The sequence below is a fragment of the Polypterus senegalus genome, chromosome 15, assembly GCF_016835505.1.
Source record: "Polypterus senegalus isolate Bchr_013 chromosome 15, ASM1683550v1, whole genome shotgun sequence".
Lineage (NCBI taxonomy): Eukaryota > Metazoa > Chordata > Cladistia > Polypteriformes > Polypteridae > Polypterus > Polypterus senegalus.
Genome location: NC_053168.1, coordinates 52665047 through 52679822, shown reverse-complemented (window position 1 = coordinate 52679822; position 14776 = coordinate 52665047). Strand labels below are relative to the sequence as shown.

At 34.2% G+C, this 14776-nt stretch overlaps 1 long non-coding RNA gene across 1 annotated transcript in view; it reads left to right on the top strand.

Moving 5' to 3' along the window:
* The first annotated feature begins 9060 nt into the window (after positions 1–9060).
* LOC120516083 overlaps positions 9061–14776 on the top strand; it is a 19955-nt gene continuing 14239 nt past the window's right edge. Inside the window, exon 1 of the long non-coding RNA XR_005630770.1 lies at positions 9061–9165. This is a non-coding gene — a long non-coding RNA (uncharacterized LOC120516083). The remainder of the gene's footprint in view (positions 9166–14776) is intronic.

The following is a 14776-nucleotide window of genomic DNA, read 5'->3' as shown; positions in this document are numbered from 1 at the left end:
AAATGCGGGTGTTAAACCTTCACATGATATATTTTGCTATGAATCATTATTAATTTCGATATCTGCAAACCTTTATTAAAAGTTTATACGCCACCGTTTGTTACTTCTTGCCTGTTTTACTGTGGTTGAATATGACAGACTCAATCTTTTTGTTACTCAGCATGCTTAAACCATTCTATTTATATGTCACTTGACACATTCCGGAAGCTAGAAGGTGCCATCTTCAGCATTATATTCTTAGAACTTACCGGAATATGTGCCATGTAGACTTGACAGAAAACCAGTTTAGACACATGTAGACCTATTTAGATACAAATTCCATCTTTTCTACATTTCATCATTTTTAGTAACTTTCTAAAGTACCTACAGCCACTGCTCACTGTGAAACGTGCCAAACATAATAAAATTTAATTGACTGCAATAGGATAGGGGCACTTCACAAGAAAGGGAACCACAGTTTTTGGTTTTGATATATAAATAAATAAATAAATAAATGCAGTATATAGAATAAGATTGCATTCAAGCTCAATTATTTTTGTCAGATTTAACATTTCAAACAGAGTGCTGGAGAAAAAAGTTAATGAAACATCAATTAATTGCCATTGAGTGAGCTAAACTGGACAAGTTAATTTTGCAAAGAATGCCAGGGAACTCAGGAGAGATCAGTAAAAAGAAAGAATCAAGCAGCTCAGATTAAAAATAAGAAAAGCTATAATGTTTTTCAAGGAAGTAAACAAATGCTTTACTTGTCTGTGGAGGCCTGGATAATATTTATTATATTTTGTAGCTCTATGAGAGGGTCACACATTATAGTTCTGGTCCTATCTTGCTTTAGAGCAAAAACATCTGATAGGGGGTAGGTGTGTAAGCAAGTAGGAAGAAGCACTTCTCTTATACTGGATACATGTAGCTTATCTGCAAAAAGAAATGCAAAAATGAATGTGCAAAAGTAGTAAAAATTGTAGGGCCTTGAAGAAAACTCAAATAGAACTGAAACCTTCTATTGTCACCATTGCTAATACATTTAGAAACGTTTTAGCAGTCAGAGTACAGTACCTCCTGACATTTACACATATTTTGAAAATACAGTAATTGAAATCATTTGTAAGAAATGCTGATTATATCTTTAAAAATGGTATGATATGGTATTTATTTATTTTGATTTGTGTTGATTTGTTGTTGACATTACTCTGTATTTACTTTGCTTTCTGTTTCCAGGGATGCTTTTCTGTTGTAGTGTGCTCACTGAGCATGCATCAATTGATGGTACAAATAAAATTCCATCTTATTTAACAAAGAAGGGTTGCTGGAATTAACTGTCTTTAATTTACATAAAAATAAACAAAAAACTCTGAATTTCTCAGAGAATAAAAATAATTTTGTTGCTTGTTTCTATTGGTTTGTTTTTTTTTGCTTTCTTAAGGAACCTTTTTGGTTTACCCAATATATGAAACTATACCTGATGGCTTGATCAAATATTTGCTTGTCTTACAATTATGATTTTAGTTTTTGTATTCTATGTTCTTCCACCCATAGAAAAATAAAACAATAAAACTATGTAAAATACAATTTCCAGTGATGTAAGTTGTTATTAATTGTATAGTCTCAATGACTTATGTTACTCTTTTACCTGTTCCAGTACCACTTCAGTTTTGGGCTATGAATCTTTCTAGAGATGGCGGGTTGAGTACATTTCAGTTGTACAAATTCATGCCTCATAGTTGCAATGCAAACAGTGTTACAATTATTGAGAAAATAATAATGTTCTGGTTTTATATAATTAATTAATGCAAATATTTTACTTAATTGTTTCATGAAAACAGTCATTAAGGAATCCTTCAAAAACCTGAAAAGAACCGCAAAATAAATACAGAAATATTAAAGTCCTGTTTTAAGGAGTGATTGTAAATTATTTAATCTATAACAAGTTGCATGGACAGACTTTTTAGATATTAAAATGTTTACTGCACACTAAACATTCATTTTTAATTATACATAAGTAAAAATACTTAAAAAAATGGAAAAAACTATTTTTAGTGTAGATACAGTATGTTAAATAACACAAGTATATTTTCAATTATGCAATACTTTATAAAGAAATAGAAAACTATGTAATATTACACATTTATCCATCCATCAATTCATTATCCATCCTGCTATATCCTAACTACAGGGTCACGGGGGTCTACTGGAGCCAATTCCAGCCAACACAGGGCACAAGGCAGGAAACAAACCCCGGACAGGGTGCCAGCCCACCACAGCAGATTCACTCTCTAAAGAAAAAAAAGTTACATTAGGGATCTTTAGTTGATATATAAAGTAAGGATAAACACCATATTCAAATCCATCCATCCATCCATCCAGTATCCAACCCACTATATCCTATCTACAGAGTCACGGGGGTCTGCTGGAGCCAATCCCAGCCAACACAGGGGCAAGGCAGGAAACAAACCCCGTGCAGGGTGCCAGCCCACCACAGGGCGCGCACACACACACACACACCAAGCACACACTAGGGACAATTTAGAATCACCAATGCACCTAACCTGCATGTCTTTGGACTGTGGGAGGAAACCGGAGCACTCGGAGGAAACCCACACAGACATGGGAAGAACATATTACACATTTAGTTTTAGTATTTTTCTAAGTAGTACAATTTTACTGCTTTAAAAACTCTGTATTACCAAATTTGAGAAAGATGCATTTCACACTAGAAAAGCCACACCACTGCCTATTAAGCCTTTCATTTGAACACATCAGGCAATTTATTAACTGGAAAATGACAGCAATTTCAAGCCACACTGTGGTAATTATGTTGCAGTTTAGCTGTGTTGCATAAAAATGCCCATCCTGCCAAAGCGTACCTAAGGAAATAACACATTTAGAGTTTCGTTTTTACTGTCTAATAATACTGTGAATGGAGAATTTGAATGTAGCTACAATGTCTGCATAATGTTAAATTGGATAAAGCATGACTTTTATAAAGTTCTGTCTCTGTTTTCCTATAAATACTGCAAAGTTGATTTATTAAATTTACTTTTTATTGGTGTGCATTTTCACAAGTTTCTGTTTGCAGTAACTAAGTAGTGGACTTTTCTTTCACACAGAGGCAAATGCATAGGCAAATAAAGCCCGACATGATGGTATACACAAATGGAACTCAATATGGAATCTTTCGGCATTACTTTTACTCACCCCATTATTTATAAAAAATCATGAAAATTCAAATACTATGTCCATCCATATACATTTTTTGAGATTTTTCCATTATAGGGTCTGCAGAAAGCAATGTCTTTCTCAAGAGCACTGGTGGATGAAGCCAAGGGGTCAAATCTTAAACAGGGCAGCAATCAATTACAGAGCACACTTTGCCAATTAACATAAAAGTCCACATCTTTATGATTGTTGAGGAAAGGTCAGGATTCATAAAAAAAAGGATGAAATACACTCTACATAAATAGCAACTAAGAAATGATTTGAACCCAGGTCAAACGAGCTATGCAGCAGCAGTGCTAACCATTGTGTTATGTCCAGGTCAATTTGATAAGTTGGACTGATACAGGGGGTACAGTTGTGCAGCAGCAAGTGGTTTAAATGCAATATACAAGAGTGGTCAAACATCCTATATGGTCAAAACATTAAAAAAGGCATTAGCAAAAACAATGTGTGCAGAGCAAAACAAAACAAAAAGTCAATAAACAAAATGTATTTTTAGAAAGATGTTGAACAATACTTTTCTTTCACAAAGTTTGAATACAAATAGACAGTAAGTCTGATCTTAAATGGTTGGTTACTATGATATCATACACTGCACATGTGCAACTCATATGCTTAGTATAAGTACACACTGTTGTGTTACGTTGTTGCCAAAACAAAACAAACAAAACAAACTCAAAAGTAAAGCCAAATTAAAAGCTATTTATTAAATGTGACATTTCCCACATCCACAGTGGGCAAAAGTGTTTATTAGTTTTTATAGATGTTTTCCTATAAAATTGACAAAGGAATTTGGCAGCCTGGATCTCCCTAGCAGGTTCATAGCATTATTGTTTCATTAGCAAAAGTATTGGATATGACAGCCAAGACAACAGGAATCAATCATTTTGCCTTTTGTGGGATCAAATATTTATCTAAAATTTAACAACAAAGGTAACATACATGGATTTTAAATGGTGATAGTACAAGCTATGAGTAACCTATAAAAACATTGAAATTCCCCCTATTAGAAATTCTATTTATCTTTAATTCATCCTTGTTTAAAAGTAAATAATATGTGAAATAGACAATGTCCAGTCACATCTAAGAAAAAGAGATGCAGATTGTTCACAGCAGGCCCCAGTTTAAAAAATTAAAGGACAATGCAGCAATGATGATAACAGGTCAACAGGCTCCAGACTAGCGGAACTGAAAGTTCAAGAAGATCAAGATTAAAAAAGGAGGATTTCCAAAAAAATGTAGAAAAAAAGAGTCAGAAGATTTCCAGCAAATGGCCACAGCTGTGTTTCTAAATGTCATCCCTGGACACTTCCTGCTGAATGGAAATAAGAGAAAATAAAAGAATGGTCCAGGATGAGGAAGGTTTGACAAAGGACAACAGCAGACAGAAAGCCAATGATAGAAAACCAAAAAGCATAAACTGGGGATAAACTCTTTATAAATATATTTAAAGAAGTGCCAGGAGCGTTCATGTGGCAGAGCTGACAAGAAGGGTCTGTAACCAGACCTATGACAAAGTGCTTGCAGGGCTAAAATAAAGGAAATGACACGACATGAATTGGATATTTTCAACAATGGTTTTCATAGAAGAGGGCAAGATATTCTTGAAAATTGATTTCCAGGAGATTTTAAGGAAGATGGAAGGCCACACTGCCAAAAAGAGTGAACTGACAAGGGTTAGCAGAATTTATTGTGCAAATGACCATGCAAAGCTACCACTGGTATTGGGGAAGAGGGTAGGAAATTTTTAAAAATCTAGAGAGGATGTGATAGAAGCATTAAGGGTAGATCTAAGCTCAAAAGGAAGAAATGAGAGGAATCTGTGCAGAAACAATGTTGGATTCAGTGGTGAGTCACAGGGGCAGTGGATTCAAGGTATAGGGTCAAGGCCCAATGATATAATTCTAAATCTGCCAAACACAGCACTCACTGACTACTCTAAAATCAAGATGAAATGCCTAGAAAAGTTGTTTTTTTTGCATAAGAAATAAAAAGATCTAACTTTTGACAATAATTAATGGGAGGTGGGCATAGCACCAATGAAGTTAATGCAAAGGGCTAGGATCAATTTAAAATCTTATTTTTTGTTATATTTTGGTCAGGCTCTTTCCCTGACTTAAGTATTTTCTTGTCTTTTTTTGTTGATTTTTCAGTTTGAATTATTTAGAATAATTATTTCTGTTAATATTGTTCTGTTCATAACATTTAATCAGCATGTTTAATGGATTTTGTTACATGTTTAATAATATTTATGTACTGTTTCTTTAAATGTCTTTACGTTTCCATATTTTGCAGGTGGTTCCCCAAGAGGTGGGGCCGCCTGTCACTTTCTGTTGAGGGTCCGTTCCCAGCCCTATAAAGGCTGATGGGTATTGCAGTCCCTCTGCAGTGTATTGTACGTGATCATGGTGGTGATAAGATCTCCTGTAACTGTTTATTAATGCTCTTTGAAATATCTGGCTTTTTATCATTTTTGCTCTTTTTAAGGATTTGGTCATTCGTTTAACACTTTGAGACTTGGTTATAGTTGGATTGCTTTGCATGCAAATCATTTTGAGTCTTTGTTCTGTATTTCCCTTATTTTGTAATAAAAAGATTTTTATAAATATTTATAAAGATTATTTGTTTGTCCTTTCATCCCCATATGAGGTTTCTGATCATTCTCCCTGTAGTGTAATAGGGAATATATTTAGTGAACGTTTGGCCTGGGGTGGGCTGAAGTCAGACATTAGAGTAGGCAGTAAGGAGCCTTATCTGGGCAGGCTAATGGGGAGTCTGGTCTGCTTTTTGGCTTTGTTTTGGAGGCCTCACACCTTTTTGTTATTTTTGTGTCTGTGTGATGCATGATACTCCAGAGTGGAACGACAAAGGAAGAGAGGACCAGTGATTCCTGGTTGTTTTAAAAATCCCACTGTTGACGATGCTGAAGTGTTCTGCAATAAATTGAAAATATCTATGTTATAATATTTAGAAGACCTGGTCAGGGTAATTTATGAGTAAAGCACATATTGCTGTTTTGTTAAACAGCATTGGCTGTTTTGTTAATAGAAGAATGGCAGGTTTAACCAATTGACCAATTCCCAAAGAGTTTAAATAACACAATCACATGAGTAAGATCTGAGAAAGTATTATCTAGACAAAGCAAGATGTAACCCACCTAAAGAAATATTTATGGGGAAGTCACAGACAATGATTGGAGTGAACTGATTCTGTATCAGATGAGAGTGAAGAATTATAGCAAAGAGGTCAAAAAATGGTTTAAAGAGCAGAGGTGGTGGGTGATATATTTTTGCCTGCCACCCTTGAAAAAAGAAAAAAAAATGAAGAGTGAGGATCAGGAGAAAGAAATCAGTCAAAGGCAAAGCAAAGGTCAAGACCAGAAATAAAAAGGCAAAAGAGAAATTAGAGACAAATCATAAACCAAAAATCAAAAGTCAAAAAACAAAATTTGTTTCTAGATTCTAAACTCTCAAACTATACAAATACACTCTAAAATGTTACACTAAGTGCAGAGAATGCTAAAGAGGAAGCAAAATATCTGCGGTGGGTTGGCACCCTGCCCAGGATTGGTTCCTGCCTTGTGCCCTGTGTTGGCTGGGATTGGCTCCAGCAGACCCCCGTGACCCTGTATTAGGATTCAGCGGGTTAGAAAATGGATGGATGGAAGCAAAATATTAGTGGTAGAATGGCATAGGGTTCTAATCCCCTTCTGAGTGTAATTCACCATGTAAAGATGTATCAATTGACTGAATGTGCCCTGTAATTAATTTCCAACCCACTTAAGGGTTGTTCATGTCTTCAGACAAATGCTGCTCCAGCTCCACATGAGACGGTAACAAAATAAGCTAATTCTAAAATTAGGGAGATGAATAGTAAGCTAATTGAAAAAGGTGCACATTTATAGGCTAAACTAGAATGCACTTATTATTTCATTGTGTTGTAAACATGCAGTGTAAAATTTCATCTACAAGACCAAACCAGCTAGACTTTGTTTTAGATAAAATTATAAACTCTAAAGGAGCTGTAGGGCCTCTAATATTTTACTTCACGCTTTTCTACAAAATCCAATCTTTATAAAAACCACTTCTGTTCACATTACTTGTAAGATCATTTACTTAATTTTTCCACCAATGAATCACAATAATTATTTTATGGCAGAGCAAGTACTTTTGCTATTCTCAATAAAGTGACACAAAATAGTAGAAAATGTTTAATTTCAGCTGTAAGTCATGCCTAAAATGTTTAATTTAAGAAAATTTTGTTATCAATTACTGAACTCTGCAGTTTTGTAATAGTTTTAAACTAGTTTGTATTGCACATGTATTCCTTCAAACTTCAGTGTAAATTTGTGCTTTTAAGTTGCTGCAGGATATGCTGCATAGTACACTAAACTCATTTTAAACAAAGTAAAAGAAATACTGTACATTTTAACAGAACAACACAGATTAAATGCTATGTCATAATTCAGACGCATGGCATGAAATACAGGGGAGCCCGCAAAATGAGGAAAGAGCAAGCATGAAAGGTTCATTTGTGAAACTGGTGGTGACTAAAATTATAAAACAATTGGGGATTTAAAATTATAGTAATTAAAAATAACTTACATTTACTGTATATTTAAAAATATGTTTGTCACACATTTACAGTGTAGACTACATTTCAATACTGTTTCAATTACATTATGTGTGAGATGGCTGTCACAATGATAATGGGATCAGCCCAATTAAAAAGTGGCACAAACTGACAAGGAACTGTGGTCAAATTCTGAAGACTGGTCCTTCATGTACAGAGCTTACTTTTTTCCTTGTCAGGATGTGCCTAACCACATCCCTCTGGCCAAAAGGATCAGGGTTAAGCCCTCATAAATGTCACAAGATAATTTACGCCTTGGTTAGATATTATAGTAAACAAATCTTCATTGAAGACAGCAGGACAAACGTGTGCAAAAAGAAGGGCAGAGGATTACACAAGTATTTTGTATGTATGGATGTGCTGAGCTGTATGAGGCTGTCGGCAGGTTTGATTGTAAGATACTGACTTTCCTTGGAATCTAGTACTATCATGCACCCATGCAGCGTCATCTATAAAGAAGCCCTTACTTTGGGTTTTTTAGAAGATAAACTTACCCTATACCTTTAAAACTAGTAAATGTTTGCTTTATAGGGAACTAAGCAAAAAACATTCTATTGGTCCAATCAGTATATCCTGTTCAGAGACCCAGGAAGCAACCCGGTGAAACTAATGAACACTGCATTGATGAGTTTCGGATTAAAATGAACTGAATGGCCTATCCTCATTAAAATTGTTCTAATGTTTTAAAAAACCCAACACACCTGCAAAACCCTCATGCTATGCCACTTATGCTTTTTTGCATCAATGCATCAGTTATTCTTTAAATATTTTGTTTTTTGTGATGATCTCATTGTCAAAGCATAAAGTAGTTCATCAGTTATTTTTTGCTTAATAATATTTTTCACAGCATTATCCAAAAACATTTGGCAATTACAGTATATATGGAAGCGCATTTAGATACTGTTTACCTTAAAAAAAGTGTCTTTTATAACAAACACTGTCTCACAGCATCAGTCCAGACTGAAGTGCACTATACATTTTACAGAAGCATACACTTGCACAATGTAAGTTATTGCTAAAATAATGTCAAAAATAACACTTTATATTCTACTTGTTACTGGAAAAGTTACCTAATATGCTTATTTTAAATTTGAATAAAACAAAAGCTTTGATTTTCCTTCACATCCTGAGTCAGTGAGTGTTATTACTCACTCCAAGAGTGGGCTTGAATGGCTAATAAGCTCAGCCCACTGACAAGTATTGAACGACCACCTTGAGTACAACATGAAAGGAGAAGAGGAAGAGGCTTTTTCTGTAGCATATAGCAGAAGATTTCACATTTCCTAGATTAAAATGAATGAATTTCTTCAATTTCAGGTTTGTGTCGCATGTAGTTATGTTCATTAAGAGCAGGCCATGAACTATATTTACACAAAATGAAGAAATGCAACGAGAACAGAATGAAAAGGAGCAATCTGCATTTATACAGTATCCTAGTACAAAACTTTATTGTGCGTTGTTTTAATTTCATTTTCACGCTTTTAAATATATGTTTTATAAAATGATTGGTAATAATTTTTCCATGATATTTGCAATTGATAACATCAGCTTTAGTTGCAAATTTTCTAAGGAAGGATTGTAAAGAGAAATACAATTACTTCTTCAAGGCATACTTCATTATCAGGTAAGATCCTCTTGCTTTGTTATCTACAATTTAATAAAAGGGCTTCCTAAGTATACAGTATATGCAATTGTTGCATGTAAGTTTTAACAGTGAGCTTATAAAATTTGTTTATTCAATGATTCTTTGGTTGGTGCTACAACTGTCCCTGTTTCAGGGACCTGGATTAAAAGGCTGGTCTGAGATTTGTCTGTGAAATCTTATTTTATGGCCATCAGGGTATATATTTTTCCTTTTCACATCCAAAAGACATGTAAGTTCAGTTAAATGGAGGCTCTAAACTGGTCTGATGTGTGCAGAGCATACTCAATTACATCCTATCTGATGCTAATGCTTTTCTTGTTCCTTAGAGCTGATGTGTATGTTATGCAAGTCTGAGCTGTTATACTATGAACTGCTGTTTACTCATTTTAATAACTCATTAAGTTTAATATTGGGGCACGAAAAGTCCAAGCCTATTTAAATATAAATTTATATTTCCACACAAAATTATTAGCCTTACCTGCAGTCAATAAGGTATCCACTGTGCCATTTAAGAAATTTAAGAAAATGTTCATTGTAAAAGAAGAATATTGCTATGGGCTGGTGCCCTGTTCAGTGCTATTTTCTGCCTTCCATCCAGTGCTGCCAAAAAAATCTATGGACCCCTGTAACAAACAGCATGCTAAACTCTAATACAAGGAAATGCATCTGTGGCATATTGAACGAATATAGAATATTTGCAAAAAAAAATCAATTTGAACATAAAGTAAGCATGCACATTTCACATAGAACATAAGAAATTTTACAAACAAGAGGAGACCATTCAGTCCATGAAGCCAATTAGTTTAGCTAATAGCTAAGCTAAACCCAGATTTCTGGAACTGTAAGCACAAATAATCATGCCATTATTATATGATTCAGTATATTAAGCATGTTTAAAACATAACTTGCAAAATGATGACAAGGTTAAGAGAGCCCAAAAAAAAAATATATAATAATAAATAATAAATAAAATAATACAAATATAACAGAAATAATAAACATATACAATCCATATGTCAATAGATGAAATTTTCATGGTGCCAGACTACAATAAGGATAAAGGAAGTAGTCTTATGCCCCAGTTTCTCCTCTTGCATCCAGTGTGTGTGTTCTGTTAATTGATTGCTTTAAATTGACCCAGTAAGGATGAGTTTGTCTTGTAATGGGCTAGCATTCCAGCCAGGAGTGGTTCCTGCTTAGTGCATCATGTGCACAAAAGGGAACTAGAAAAAGTAGGCTTAAAATGTATGGATTGAAGAATTTGTTTGTCATATGATAAATTTGAAACTAAAGAAGATGAAGCAGTAACTGCTGCATTGGCAACTTGTTTTTTGAATGACAGTTGTTAACATGGTAAATGATTGCTGCATTAGTCATTTGTGTGGGAGTTTCTTTGAATCTTCATTAAATCTGATAATCACTTCCTAAGGCTGATTTACTTGTCTATGTTAAGATCATTGACATGGATATTAAGATAAAAAACAAATAATCAGCAGAGAAAATACTTCTAAACCTGTCCCTAGGCCTAACTACTATATATATGGGAACTGTTTTCCTATCCTGTTGTGGTGTTTGCGCAAAATCTAAGGAGAAGAAATGGGGTAATTTCAAAAAAATACCCCATGATAAGGCTCACTGATCCAGTGTCCTACTTTCACATTGTGCTGCCTTTTGATGTCTCTGTGAAGTTTGTTTATTTCTCCTGTGTATGTGTTGGGGGTAGATGCTCTGGTATTCCTCTGACAGCCTCAAAGTCATCTTCATTACATTAATTAGAGATTGTAAACTGGCCTTCTGCGAGTATGTAAGTGAGTGGGCCATGCGGTGGACTGGAGTCCTTCCATTTGGTTCCTGCTTTGTGCCCAATTGACTGTAATTTCATAATGTACTTTCCTTGATTAGAATGCACATACAATTTACTTTATAAAAGATAGCATTCAAAAATCAACCTTATTTAAATCACCATGCCAGTGATATTATAAAACATTTGGAGAATTTGATAGATAGATAGATAGATAGATAGATAGATAGATAGATAGATAGATAGATAGATAGATAGATAGATAGATAGATACTTCATAATCAAATTTTGTAAAATTAAATCTATTTATACAGATTTCCACGAAACTCACTGTGTTGAATCCTCTAAAAAAAAGCCTAAAATATTATAAGGAACTACTTAAGAACATTTATGTTATGTAAAATGCCCAGTGGGGGTTGGGTGGTCTTTCAGCCTTTGAACACCTTTAGATTTTGTTTTATGTTTCACCAGCTTACCTGGAGTTTTTAAAATTTTGTTCTGTTCTCCCCAGCCATCTGACCTTACCATCGAACTTATCCTTAGAGAATTATAAATCAATTCTATCTATAAGGACTCTGCTATTCCATTAGTTATATATTTATTTTACTTAGATGTGTATTATGTATTTTGTTGTATTATCCATCCATCCATTATCCAACCTGCTATATCCTAACTACTGGGTCACGGGGGTCTGCTGGAGCCAATCCCAGCCAACACAGGGCGCAAGGCAGGAAACAAACCCTGGGCAGGGCGCCAGCCCACCGCAGTGTTGTGTTGTTTATTCTTTATTATTCTTATCTAATTTTAACCTGTATTTTTTTATTGTAACTATTTCTTTAACATCTTAGAGAAAAGCCAAGCAAAATGACACCTTTTATTGGCTAACTAAAAAGATTACAATATGCAAGCTTTCGAGGCAACTCAGGCCAATTCTTCAGACATTGCTTACATAGCTTTTCACAATGAAATGTACAATCACCTGTTGTCTGATGGGTGAAAAAGCCCTCAGAATTGTTTTCTCAATATAATTTGTTGTGATAAAAGTTTTATTGAAATACAAATCAAACACTTTAAAAGGGAACATAAGCCATTCTGACAGGAAATGCAGTAAGGTAAAAACCCTTGCTCGGCACACATACCCATCCAACTACCCCATAACACCACCAAGCTTAATTGTGCTACATTAAAATTGATGGTGACAAGTGAATACAAGAGCCCATAAGGACCAGCAAGTGATTGAAAAGCACAGCATGACCTCATTAAGAAGAAAAAGAGCTAAGGATTAGGGCTGTGGCCAGGAATTGGTTGCATCCATGCTTGGACCACAACTGTCCATTTATCAATATAAGTGAAATATGTTCTTTTGACTCTTTCCCCTGACAACTTTAAAAGGATCAGATTAAGAAAAGAAAACTTCCAGACAGAAAGAGAAAAAAATTCAGGAGATGTACAGCAAAAGGCATTAGCAATTTAAAAGCATACTAATGCAAATAACTTTTTCTGGATAACAGATACATTAAGTGAGGAAAAAAATGTAGAAATATAAAATTGAGGGGAAGCTGGGGAATGCTAATAGAGAATATGGAATTAAGAATCTAGACACAACCAGACCAAAACAATTTTTTCAATATAATGTACAAAAATGTAACCTAGCATACTGCCTACAGACAGAGGGCAGGCAGTCTTGGAAAATCCATAAATGTAGTTTTCAACATCTGGGTCATGACGGTACCATGCAAATAACTAACCCTTTTAACATTTTTTCTGCATATTTTTCTGAATATTTACTTCACAATCAAGGTGCACACAAACCCATAACTACAATACACTGCAAAATTTGAAATCGCAGCATTACTCAGTCTTAAATGTAAAGGAGCACTTAAGTGAACATAATGTAATAATACTGCCGTAAAGTATCTTATATAATCGCAAATATATAAACCATCTGTAAAAAGACACATTTTCCTCAAATAAAGCTCTATCCATCCATCCATCTATCTAAATGACTATTTAAAGACATTCTCTGCAATTTTATGTCCTTATTAGTTTACAGAGACCAAAACCAGACACAGTAATACTTCTATGATGCCACAACCATCTTACCCTTTTCACTCATAAGCTCTGTTATCCTGTTCTCCACATAGCCCCCCTTATAAAATACAATTATATTAGCATTCTTGCATATTTCTTTAAATGTAACATTTACAATCTGATCAAAATGTTGTATAGTAATTGGATATATTTTTTACTTTTATACAGGATCTTTACACATCAGCCTGCTCAGCTCTGGTCCTAGAGATTCACAGTGGCTTCAGGTTTTTGCTTTAACTAAATTTTCAACTTGAACCCATTAATTTATTAGTAAATGCTTTTTGGGCTGAGTTTTAGTTAACTCGCCTGTAATGATTCAGAATTCTTAATTGCCTACTATAGTTTTAAACAGCTGCATTAAAGTTTTAATTGTTGTCAGTTTTCTTAATCAGTTAATAATGAGGTACAAATGACAAAGGAACCACCAGCTCTCCAACTGACATGCTTCCATTCAAACCTGTGTACATGCACCATGAAGTATCTGTGTTAATACAATGTTTTCAAATAAATGAGAGGGATGGGAAGAGCCAAAAGGTATAAATCTGTTCAGGGACACGGAAAATATAAATAATGTTCTCAAAATCTGAAAAATCTTCAATGTGATAAAGAATTGTCTTGGAACAATGAAAACTCTATCAAGTCATAAAATAAAATACCAAGTTTCATTATCTGGCTTCTAATTAGGAAACTGGTTGGAATGAAAACCTGCACACTCTGCAGACCTCCAGGACCAGATTTGAGTGCCCCTGCTCTATATTGTAATTTTAAAATGCAAAAATCCCAGTGAAATTCACTTGCAAATTTTCTTGTCAATTTGATAAATGTAAGAAAAAATTGAATTGTTTGCAACATAACAAACTTATTTTGAGAAATTAACAGAGAAACAAGCAATACTTTTCAAGGACATCATAAAATATAATTTTAGACTCATGGCACAAAACTGATAAGTCATGAACAACAAGCCATATTATGCTTAGCAGGCAGTCACTATTTCAAATGAATTGTGGTCAAATGCAAAGTTAATGAAATGTTTAGATTTTGAACTAATTCAAAACTTCTTTTTCACTTTTTCTTGTCCTTAGTTGAGCACAACCGGTAATAGCTTACCTGTAGTAAAATTATAGACACCTCCTTGTCAGGAATGGAAGCAGGGAGTGGGAGCTGATAAATGTTGGTGGAATTATTATTATTTTTTTATCTTTAAAGTTTTTTTGTGAAGAACATTTGTAAATGAATCACCTGGTTATTATCTTTGAAACAGTTTCTTTTATACATTACCTTTGAAAAAGCACAATGAGATAAAAACAAAGAGAAAATATAAAGCTCACATGATCTGATGACAATTTTGTTAATAGTAAAGCACACACAGTCTTACAATACAGTAAGTACAC